This window comes from Ixodes scapularis, unplaced genomic scaffold (assembly GCF_016920785.2).
Source record: "Ixodes scapularis isolate PalLabHiFi unplaced genomic scaffold, ASM1692078v2 PGA_scaffold0__279_contigs__length_252992795, whole genome shotgun sequence".
Classification (NCBI taxonomy): domain Eukaryota; kingdom Metazoa; phylum Arthropoda; class Arachnida; order Ixodida; family Ixodidae; genus Ixodes; species Ixodes scapularis.
The window spans coordinates 165,410,634-165,421,185 of record NW_024609835.1 but is presented as its reverse complement, the minus strand read 5'-3'; positions in this window follow the sequence as shown (position 1 = coordinate 165,421,185).

The window sequence follows — 10,552 nt, the reverse complement described above, 5'->3', positions numbered from 1 at the left end:
AGCCGTCCTAAGAGGCATAGAAACCGTTCTTGTCTCAGTCGGTCGGAGTCAAACGCAAGTGTGTGAACGGGCCTTCACATCCTAGTTAGACGAGCCGTCTCAACTGTCTATAAGTCAACAATGGTTAACTGAATCATGATCGGCCGGCTCTACATAGCGGCGCCAACTCTCACTGAGCAACTAACGGCACTTGAACCCGAGGGATATCTCTCCTCAGTTGATCTGAACGGACTTCGATAACTGTGTTCAAGATGGCGGCGTCGGCAGCGTCGCCATCGATGGTCAGCGATAGTGGTCACCGCTTAGGGATGCAGCGAGTGACATCTAGCGACGCAACTGTAGCAGTAAATATTGTGAGAGGGCCGGGTCATATGTCGAGGGGACAGAGCTGGCGTTATAACAATTCATGTAGGTGGCACAATGGGAAGAAAGCCCGCTTCCTGCGGGCGATGGATCGACGTATGGGTGAATGGGTGGATCTGCCTTTACACTTCATATCGGGCGGTGGGTTGTGCCACTTAGCGTATAAAGGTAAACGTCCACACCCCACCTATTTACATTTGCTCTAAATTCTGTCTCTCGTTAAATCTTTAAATCGTCTAACTCACCAATTGCGTATAGTATCCCACTTCTCTGGACTTTTTCCACCGACCCTCTCTCCTTCTCTTGGGGACTCTAATTTACTATTTCTCCGTTCCTTCATTGTCGTCAATACAATCCTGCGCTCCCACCATACCCATTACCTCCTCGGGAAGGATGGGAAGTAGACCTTTGCATTTAAAAACGTGATGTTCTGGCGTTTCACCCTCACCAGAGCTTGCGGCACACCAGGCACGTAGCCAGATTTTATTTCGGGGGGGGGGGGAGGGCGCCCATGACAAAATGTTGTATGAGGGGTAGGGGGGAGAGGAGGCCCCATCAAAATGGAAGATTTCTGAGGGGGGGGAGCCCGCCCCCCCCCCCCCCCCCCCGAAGTAGAAAGACACAGTGTGTGCCGGAGGCACACACTACGTTTCTCTACTCATATTTAGCCTTATGCATAGGCGTAGACTTCGAGGGGGCATCAATGCTCGCGCCCCCGCCTGGTAAGATCGGGGGGGGGGGCAAACCCCCCTCCCCCCCGGGCCCGGGCCATGATCCTTACCGAGACGCTGTTTACGTGCCATGTAACGAGCTTCTATAGTAGTGGCATGCAAACAAATTAACGCCCTCGTTTCCTTTATTGACAAAATGCATGGGAAATGGAAGCCCAGCATGCTTTCGGTAGCTTCAATCTCCAGTTCTAGCGAAAAGGTAACGCGCAGCACCCCCCCCCCCCCCCCCCCGGAGAACTGCTCGGCCTGCCCCTCCCGGGAAAATGGAAAGTCTGGCCTTATGCGTCTTCGTCCTTAACACTCTCGTTCTAACATTTAACAGTTAAAATCTACTCAACGAGTTGTCCAACAAATGTGCACGTCCCTGAAGGTCATTCCCCTTGTATGCTTCCCTCCCTCATTTTTCTGTCTGCTTCTTTTACCCCTTTTTTCCATTGAACTATACTCATTTGCACCTCAATAACCGTTGTAAACATCAAAACGTACGTTTCAAATGCCAAAAGCTTCGCTTCTTCCTCCGAAGGCCAAATGTTGTAAGAACTCATTCGCGCGGCGCATGAACAGTGCGCAAAACTTACTTTTTTCTTGAGGTGAAAACGGGTACAGTCTTTTCAGCCCCATCACTGTGCAGGGGCGAAGCCAGTACTAATGTCAATGGTAATGCAGTTTCCTGTTTGCTTTGATTGAAACGTGTTGATTATCGTTATAACAAAAAAAAAAAAAAGAAAACGGGCCTCACATCTAGTGGTAAAAGCTTTATCAGCGATGAAATTGGCGATACTAATGAATTTCCATTTTTTGATTAGAAAGGTCGTAAGTGACACCAGATTTGGTTCTATTTTTACTTAAACTGGAGAAAAATATTGGTATATCGTCACCCAGTTCCTTTAAGTCTCATTACAGTTTCACTGCTAACTGCCGTTAGCCTGTGGACAGTTGAAACCGAGCCTCGCCGGTTGGCCACAAGAGAACAAAGTATGTGAGCAAGTACTGCGAGCAATAATTGTCGTTGTTCATTCTTGTTTGTTGCGGTAGTAAGAATAGGCGTTCACAGAGAAAGCAACTAGAAAGCGACAATCGCTTGGCAAAATGCGCGTGATGGGGACCACAGGTAGACGAAGGCTTCTATCCTTCAACTCATCTTTCCGAGCGAGGTACCCGACAACACTTCGATTGCAGGTGTCACCAGTTGACATGATAATGGGAATAGTGATCCATCTCACGACCCGTTTCGTGGAAGGTCCTACATTGACCGGTCACGCCTGTTCCTATTGTCGTCTAATTTTCGTTCTGTTTTTGTGACAAACGATGAAAAGAAGCTAACAGCGAACAAGCGTATTGGCATTTTCTTTTTGTTTATTTTATTTGCGTGTGTACAAAAAAAAACACGTAACTCTGAAGTGTGTTCTTTGTTACCTTCAGGGAAGAACAGAGATGAACGCAATAATTCATTAAGAAATGGGATTCAACTGCAGTGTTAGACGGCATTTCATTTTTATGATAGAGGACAAAGCTTCTCGATGCATACTCACGTCCACAGTCCGATGAGCCACCTATCAAGGCACTCAGTTGCCTTTCGTAGACACTCGTTAAGGTGTGCTGGGAACTTTCCGCCATAGCCAGCAGGATAATACTACCACAATGACAATATTATTACGGATTTAGTAAATTATAATTTTTGTTTTATTACCTAGCTACTCGAAGAAAATAAAGGACTCTCTTGTTTCCTTAAGCGATATGATTGAACCACCCTTTTTTAATTGTTTGGTGAATACTGAAACAGCCGGATTCCAGATGACTACACTCAAAGAGTTAGTGAGGAAACTAGATGTTTTTCTCTGCCTTTAAAACAGAAAATGACAGGGTTTTAATGTCAGAGGAAATTATGATTTTTTTATGATTTTGGTTAAGTATTTTACAAGATATATGGATTGCATAAAAGTAGCATGATACTATATACGTCTCGGTGGCGTCAAAAGTTTGTAACTTGCAGAATTTAAGGTTAATCCTTCAGTTAATTTCCTTTTTACGTTCGTCTGGGATGCGAAACCTTTAGTTTATTGGTATTCCGAGACCTCGTGGCGCGCCTATTTATTGTTTCTTTTTTTTTTTTCTTCTGAGAACCAATGTTAAAAGAGTGCACTAAAGTAAGAAAAAAATGTTTTCTTTAATCTAATTATTTCTATCTTGAAACTATCGTTGAAATGGAAGTTTCAAACAACAGTTTCCTTCAAAACGTTAAAAGTATGCTGAAAAAAATTTTACTCTTAAATTTTTTTTTAAATTTTTAGATAGTGTGTATTAAAGAAAGTTCACAGATCCTACGATTTTGCGTAATCTGAACTATAGCCTGCAAATCTTATGTTGGAAATCATGCATTCTGGAAGTAGGCACAATTAGTTTTGGTGTACAATTTGCAACTAAAAAAACACAGAGCAGAACAGTTTTTTTTTACTAACTTAAAAAAAAAGGTTTTGCCAGGAAATTTTAATTAAGGCGGTATTTTTTTTTATGAAACACATTTTTGAAATATATTTTGGTCCAAATAAATAACTTTAAGAAATTTTATTATTTTTCACTTAAATATAATGGAGCCCGGGAACTGGCTCACATTATGTAAGAAGGTAACTGCTCATAAATCTTTTTTTTAATGAGATCTGCGTAATTAATAATAACCTCACATTAATATTCTCTTCAAAGTATGATTGCTTTGGACGTCGCTATCGCTGTCGAAATTCAACACAATATCATGCGGAAGTTACTTCAGCAAATTTTACAAACTGCAGTAACACGAACCAGAGTAGCAACAGATTTGCTTTTGCTCTCTTCTTCCATCACATGCAGACGTCAAACTTTGCAACCGACAGGTGCTTACGTAACGTGCATTCTTTTAGGTAATCTGAGGGAGCGTGGTAAACAAGGTGAGCAGGTAAAATACGATCGAATATTTATGCGAAACCAAATCAACTGGAAAAATACTGTAAATATGGACAGCCTCGACGACGATTAGTAGGACGGCAAGTGATTCTGAGGAGTTTTCTTGAGTGCAGACGGACCGCAAGCTTAGAGTGCACGACCTATATGTACGTCGTTAATCCTGCACATCTATTGTGAACGAATCTAGAAAACAAAATTAGACCTCAGATGTTAAGACGGCATGAGATCGGCTCGTCAGAAACGCCGACACCAGTTCCCGCTGTTGATGCGGAATTTAGCCAGCGCCTGCTAACCTGGGGTCTTCAATGTGCATTTTACAGCAGGAAGGGCTCCACGAGCAGCCCGCCGGTACGATGCTCATCCAGATCGAAACGGTCAGGAGAGCTTATTGATGCCAGGATCCCTGGGTTGAACAGCGCATGCCTGGAATGTCCTACGCGAGTGGTCACCGTAAAACATTACATATTCGTACAAGATATTCACGAACACGCTTTGGCTTTATGTCACGAATAATACACCCGAGAACAACGTTTTTTATCACAAGATGCATAAAAAATATTCAATGCGTGTGCGCAGCTTCGGCAGTGCTGCCTGGGAAAGTTGTCACGGAAAATAGCTGATCATTTCTAACTCGGTGTTATTCGGTGTTGCCAATGACCGTGCTTTGCATTTCTTCACCATCTTTCGATCGATTAGAGAAACAGTCAGCTTATGTAGTTATTTTGACGTAATGATTAATTCCTAATTTATCGTCCATGACAGAAATAAAAAAGATAGCCTAACATAAACGTAATAATTTCAGCCGCGCACTCTAACGCGGATCCACACTATCACCTCAAATTCCCTCGCTTACTACGCTACCAAAAAGAAGAAAATGAAAGAAGTGTCGTTCGGCATTTTGTTTTCTTTTTAGTTCGAGTGATCGCTCAAGCCGCAGCCGTGATTGCCGGAACCGACCCATCCACTACCCGCAGCAGATAGGCAGAGTGCGAGAGGTGGTTCTCTATCGGGGAAGTCAACCTGCTCGTTTATTTGCCCTGCTCGGGCGCCGGCAGTAGCAGCATGCTCGGCATGCCGCCGCCGCGCAGTGCAGGGACGACTACGTATACCTGGCTTCCCCGCCACATCGCTGGAGCGAGCAAACTGGGTCATTGGGCCGTTCACCTGGCTTGATCGCCTCCTCCTCGTGCCCCTCTCCGCTCTTTCTGCTCCTCTCCTTAATTCCCGTTGCGTTTTTTGTTACTCGGAGCATGCGCAGAGTCGGCTCTCTCTGCGGGCCGACTCTCCGAGTCCCGTTAGGGTGGTGCTCTCCCCCCCGCCTCCTCCTCTCCGGCTCTCGTAGCTTTGTGTTGCCGCCGTGGTTTTTGTAGCTGCGTTCGCTTCCTTTTACGACTTCGGCGTGCCTGCCTGCCTGCCCAAGCGGAGGACCCTCCTCCCCACCTCCGTTATAATGGCGGCAAATAATCACGCCGCCGGACGGAGTGGTCGCCGCGCGTGCAGGACCGGTCGGGACCGGAACTGGGCTCGACTTATCCGCGCGCTTGGCCGCCGCCGGCGCTCTCGTGAAGGAACGTGGCTCCCTCCCCATCCCCGCGCGCGAACCAAAGCGCCCGACTCCTCGCGTGACCAGAGTCCGCGGGGCTGGGAATAGCGGCGAGCGAGAGAGCAAGGTTAGCCCAGGACTAACCTCTGCACCCGGGTCGACCTATGAGGTGTTCTCGAGCACGGCCGAGCATCTTCCTCCGCAAACTCACGGCGCTCGTGAAACGCGGGAAAAGCGAAAAATACACGTATTTTGGACGTAGTTCGGGGGGCTGAGATTATATAAAACGGACGTAAGAACGACTCTTGGAGCGACACAACGTAGAGCTATTGAATTGCCATCACTCGCTCGTGGCCACAGAGAGATTGTGAAGACGGGATCGAACGGTACAATTCGATCTTTGAATGTGCTCGCTAACCGATCGTCGCCCCACTCAGAAAACACGTCGACCTTAGACGAAAGGCCTAACGCTGCGGAATCCCCGGACCTACTACAGCCAAATCTGCAACTACTAAACAGAACGGTTGATAAGTCAGGGTACGCCTGCCTTTGGTTGCCTCGTCTCCCAAGCCTCCTCACTGCCTTCTATCGTGCTCCGACTTTGCTTGTGTTTTGATCGTTCGCGTGGAGTCAATGCACACTGATGCGCGATTTAAACAGTTGCATAAACAAACGACAGAGTTACCGGGACGGGTGTTCGCCGTACGCAACATGTCCAGCAATGCAAGAGCTTCTTCGCGAAGTGATCATGAGTCACTGCGGTCAGAGTGTCCCGGTTGTTGCTGTCATATTGGTTGCTGTTTGCGCCGCCTATGCAAATGCGGGAACCAGGCTTAACTCGTGTTGAAGGTTTATGGCCAGGATTAAGCTTGATTCACATAGTGCGAGTTTGCTTGCGATTTCGCAGCCGCGATGTTGAGCGCCGCAGCCTTCACTTCGCTCTTTTGCCGAACCAGCGGCGTTGGAACTGCGACACCGCATGCCAAATCCTACCATGTGAACCAGGCATCAGACACATCTTTAACGTTTCTGGGGTCTTCTTTTCTTTATCCTTTCTTGATTTCCCTTCCAAAACGAGAAACGCATCAAAAATGAGCGACACTTTGCTTCCTGGTTCATGGTCCCCTTCTACGCCGTAAACAAACCAACCTTTACACAGACATGATGCAAGAACAGGCATTATCTGTACGGATTTAGTATGCAATCTGTTATAAATTGAATCTTTGTCTTTAATAGAAAGAATCTGACTCTGGTGTGGTTTGTGATCATTACCGTATGAATGCATGTGTGGGTGCTGACCCACTCCAATAAACTTTCACAAGCTTACTGGTCGTACATCGAAAGATGATCTAACTGTTTTGGTACACACAAAATATATATATATATTTTTAATGCGGTGATTCATATTGTCAGTTGGAAGATATATATATATATATATATATATTAACTGAACGTCTATTCACGGCAATTGGCCTCCGCTAATAACGAACAATGCCACGTCGTCCTTTGTAATACAAAGTTTATTTTAACGAAAATCAAGCTTGAATTTGCGAAAGCTATTGCTGGGGCTCTAATATGGACATTTGGCGGTAAAGTCGGCAATATTTTCAACCATTGTGATTGGCCGACGCGTAGGTCAAGCGCGGCGCCGTCCAATCACGACCGCCGGAACCCACGCCGGACTTCTTCGACAACTATCCAGATTATTTCCCCTGTATCGTGCCGCCGACAGCGCCCTTTCCCATTCCGCTCCCACTGCACCAGCCGTGAGTCATGTCGTAAGATACGTCGGCGCTCGGCGCTCACCTTATGCTCCCCCCTACAAATTGCTTTGTAGTGGGATCAAAAAAGTGTCACGAACAGAAAAATAAAATATGCGTCCTCTTTCCTGAAGTTAACAACTTGCATTACTCAGTTAACAACTTGCATTACATTACATTACACAGTTAACAACTTGCATTACATAAAAAGTTAATAACTTACATTACATTTCGGAAGTTAACAACTTGCGTCGAGTTAACAACTTGCATCGTTCTTTAAACTAGGAGCGTGACCATAGTAAACGAAACTTACACATTTCAGCGAAACGTGTAAAATTTCCTTTCGCAGACACAGCGGTTCTTAGCGTAGAGTCCACACATGCGTACATATCGCGAATGCATTCTGCATTCGGTAGATCAAAAATCGAAGCATGCATTACATTATTTGCGCGCAAATGCGATCTCTTATCACTTTAATGCACATTGCACGTTGAAATCGCGGCCCTATTGCGTCACTCGGGCCATGAAACACATACGTGTTTATCAGGCAGCGCCGTGAGTTGTTGCATGCTAACGCCATCTCTCGAAACTGCTGTGCGCGCTTGTTGTTGCTAAGTGGCCCTCAGCCTCGGCGCAACCCTTATTACGAAACCTCAGCGCTGGAGGCCTATTTACAGGCGGCGCTGATGATAACATCTGGACTCTTCATTTGCCGTGTACAGCGTGGCACGCACAACGCCAATTCAGCTGCGAAAAATGCTCGAGCTTCTCACCACATGATTATTGACGCTGACCACTATGACTAATCGCAGGCCGTGCACTCCTTTCAATTGCATAAAACAAAAAGAAAGGTGTATCGCAACACCTAACAGAGATGTCGCATCCTACAGACATTAATATTGCTGCCTCGAGTAGCACGTGAAAACCATAAATCATACGCGACGTCTGAGCATTTCGCCTGGTGTGTTTGATATGTTGTATACATACATACATATGTACATTTTCTTCTATCGAAATAACGAATTACCTACGCGGAGCCATGGTGAGTGCAGTAGCCGCATCGGTCGAATATGTTACATGTGCTAACTTATACAGCTGTAGAGGTCGGTTCCTTTGAAATGTACTGAGCTCCACGAGGGGCTGGATGGTGGGTATGAAGCTACCGGAAGTAAGCGGCTTGTCTCGGAAGTTGGTGTCAGACAGGCTTTTCAACTTTTCCAAGTGCTGGTTCAAGGAGTGTCCGGGGAGCTGGATTTTTTAGAGCGCAGCTCTTATGCGCCCGTTTCCGGCCTTTGCGGCGTCGCCGTCGCCGTCGGCCTGACCGCGCGATGCATGATGGGTAAATTTCCCCGCTAAATTTAGCGGAAAACTTTCCCCGCTAAATTTAGCGGAAAAAATTTCCCCGCTAAATCTAGCGGAAAATTTACCCCGCTAATCTAGCGGAAATTTCTCCCTGCTAAATTTAACGGACAATTTTCCCCGCTAAATATAGCGGGTTCCCCGATAAATTTAGCGGAAAATTTCCCCGCTAAATAGCGAAAATTTTCCCCGCTAAATTTAGCGGAACAACTTTTCCGCTAAATTTAGCGGGAAACCTTTTTAGCTAAATTCAGCGGAAATTTTTTTCTTAAATGGGGGCGAGCAGGAGAAGAGAAAGGGCATAGCCCCCTCTCCGTACCTTCCCCTCCTCCTCCTCAAGAGCTGCGCTCTAATTCGGCGTTACAGAGAGTTGTACACGGTTTTCTTTTTCTTTTTTTTCTGTCATCTCAAGAGAGCCTGCTTGTTGCGCAGTAACAGTGCATACAGACTCGGGAAGTATTTTGCGAAGCCATTCGATGTGAAAATTGTGAGATTGTAGTTGATCAAGTTTGTGTATGTCCCACGTTAAAATACCTTATTCTCAAGATTTCATTAAAAACAGAAATATGAAAACCCACTCTAAGACACTAAAAATCATGGACTGAAATAATGACGGGATGCACTATAAGACGCCTAGCAGACGTCCGATTTCCGGGACAAGCTTCAAACTTCCGGTCGCTACACTAGTGCCAGGCTAGGATGGAAGCTATGCGCCATCCAGCCCCTAACAGTAGAGATCAGTGCGTGTATCCGCTGTCAAAGGTCAATCTTATTTGGGTAGTGTGGCTGACAATACGGCGCCTTTAATGCCGGTGCAACGACCGTTCGTAATAAAAACGGCAAGCAGTGTAATTTGAGATCATGAACTGTGAGTTTGCAACGCAAACTGGCGTTGCAAAGAGGAGGAGGGGAAGGTATGCCCCTCCTCCCCCTCCCCTCTTGCTTTCCAGCTCCCCTTCAATTTAGCGGGAAATTTTCGCTAAATTTCTCGCTAAATTTAGCAAAACAATTTCCCATCTAATTTAGCGGAAACTTTTCCTTGCAAAATTTAGCGGGCGAATTTCTCCGCTAACTTTAGCGGAGAAATGTCCCTTAATGCAACGCACGGTTACGCCAACACCGACGCCTTTCAACCCTTAAACGGGCGCATAAGAGCTAAGCTCTAAAAGTACTTGAAGTAAAGTACAAAGTGAATTAGAGGCGATATACTTCAAATAAAGTACTTAGTACCACCAGGCGCAATGTACTTAATTTGAAGTCCTATAAATGTACTTGCAATGTAAAGCACAATTACTTTTAGAGCGCAGTTCTTAGGCGCCCGTTTGCGGGTTTCGTGGCGTCGGCATAACCGCGCTAAATTTAGCGGGAAAAGTGACGTCACGTGACCTCCACAACAATTGAATTCCCCGCTAAATTTAGAGGGGAAAATGACGTCACGTGACTTGGTGTCACGTCACGTGTGAAGAGCATCAGTTTATCTGCTAGATATAGCGGGAAAATTGACGTCACGTGACCTCAACAGCAATTCAATCAATTCCTCGCTAAATTTAGCGGAAAATTGGCGTCACGTGACCTCACCACCAAATCAGTTTCCCAACTAAATTTAGCGGGAAAATGACGTCACATGACTTGGTGTCACATCACGTATGGACAAATTCAGTTTCTCCGCTGTATATAGCATGAAAATTGACGTCACGTGTCCTTAACAGCAATTCAATTCCCCGTTTAATTTAACGGGGAATGGAATTGGTGTTGAGGTCATGTGGCGTCAGTTTTTCAATTAAATTTAGCAGGGAAACTGTGGGAGGAAGGGAAAGTGCGGAGGGAGGATTTTGAGAATAAGCAGGAGGAGGAGGGGA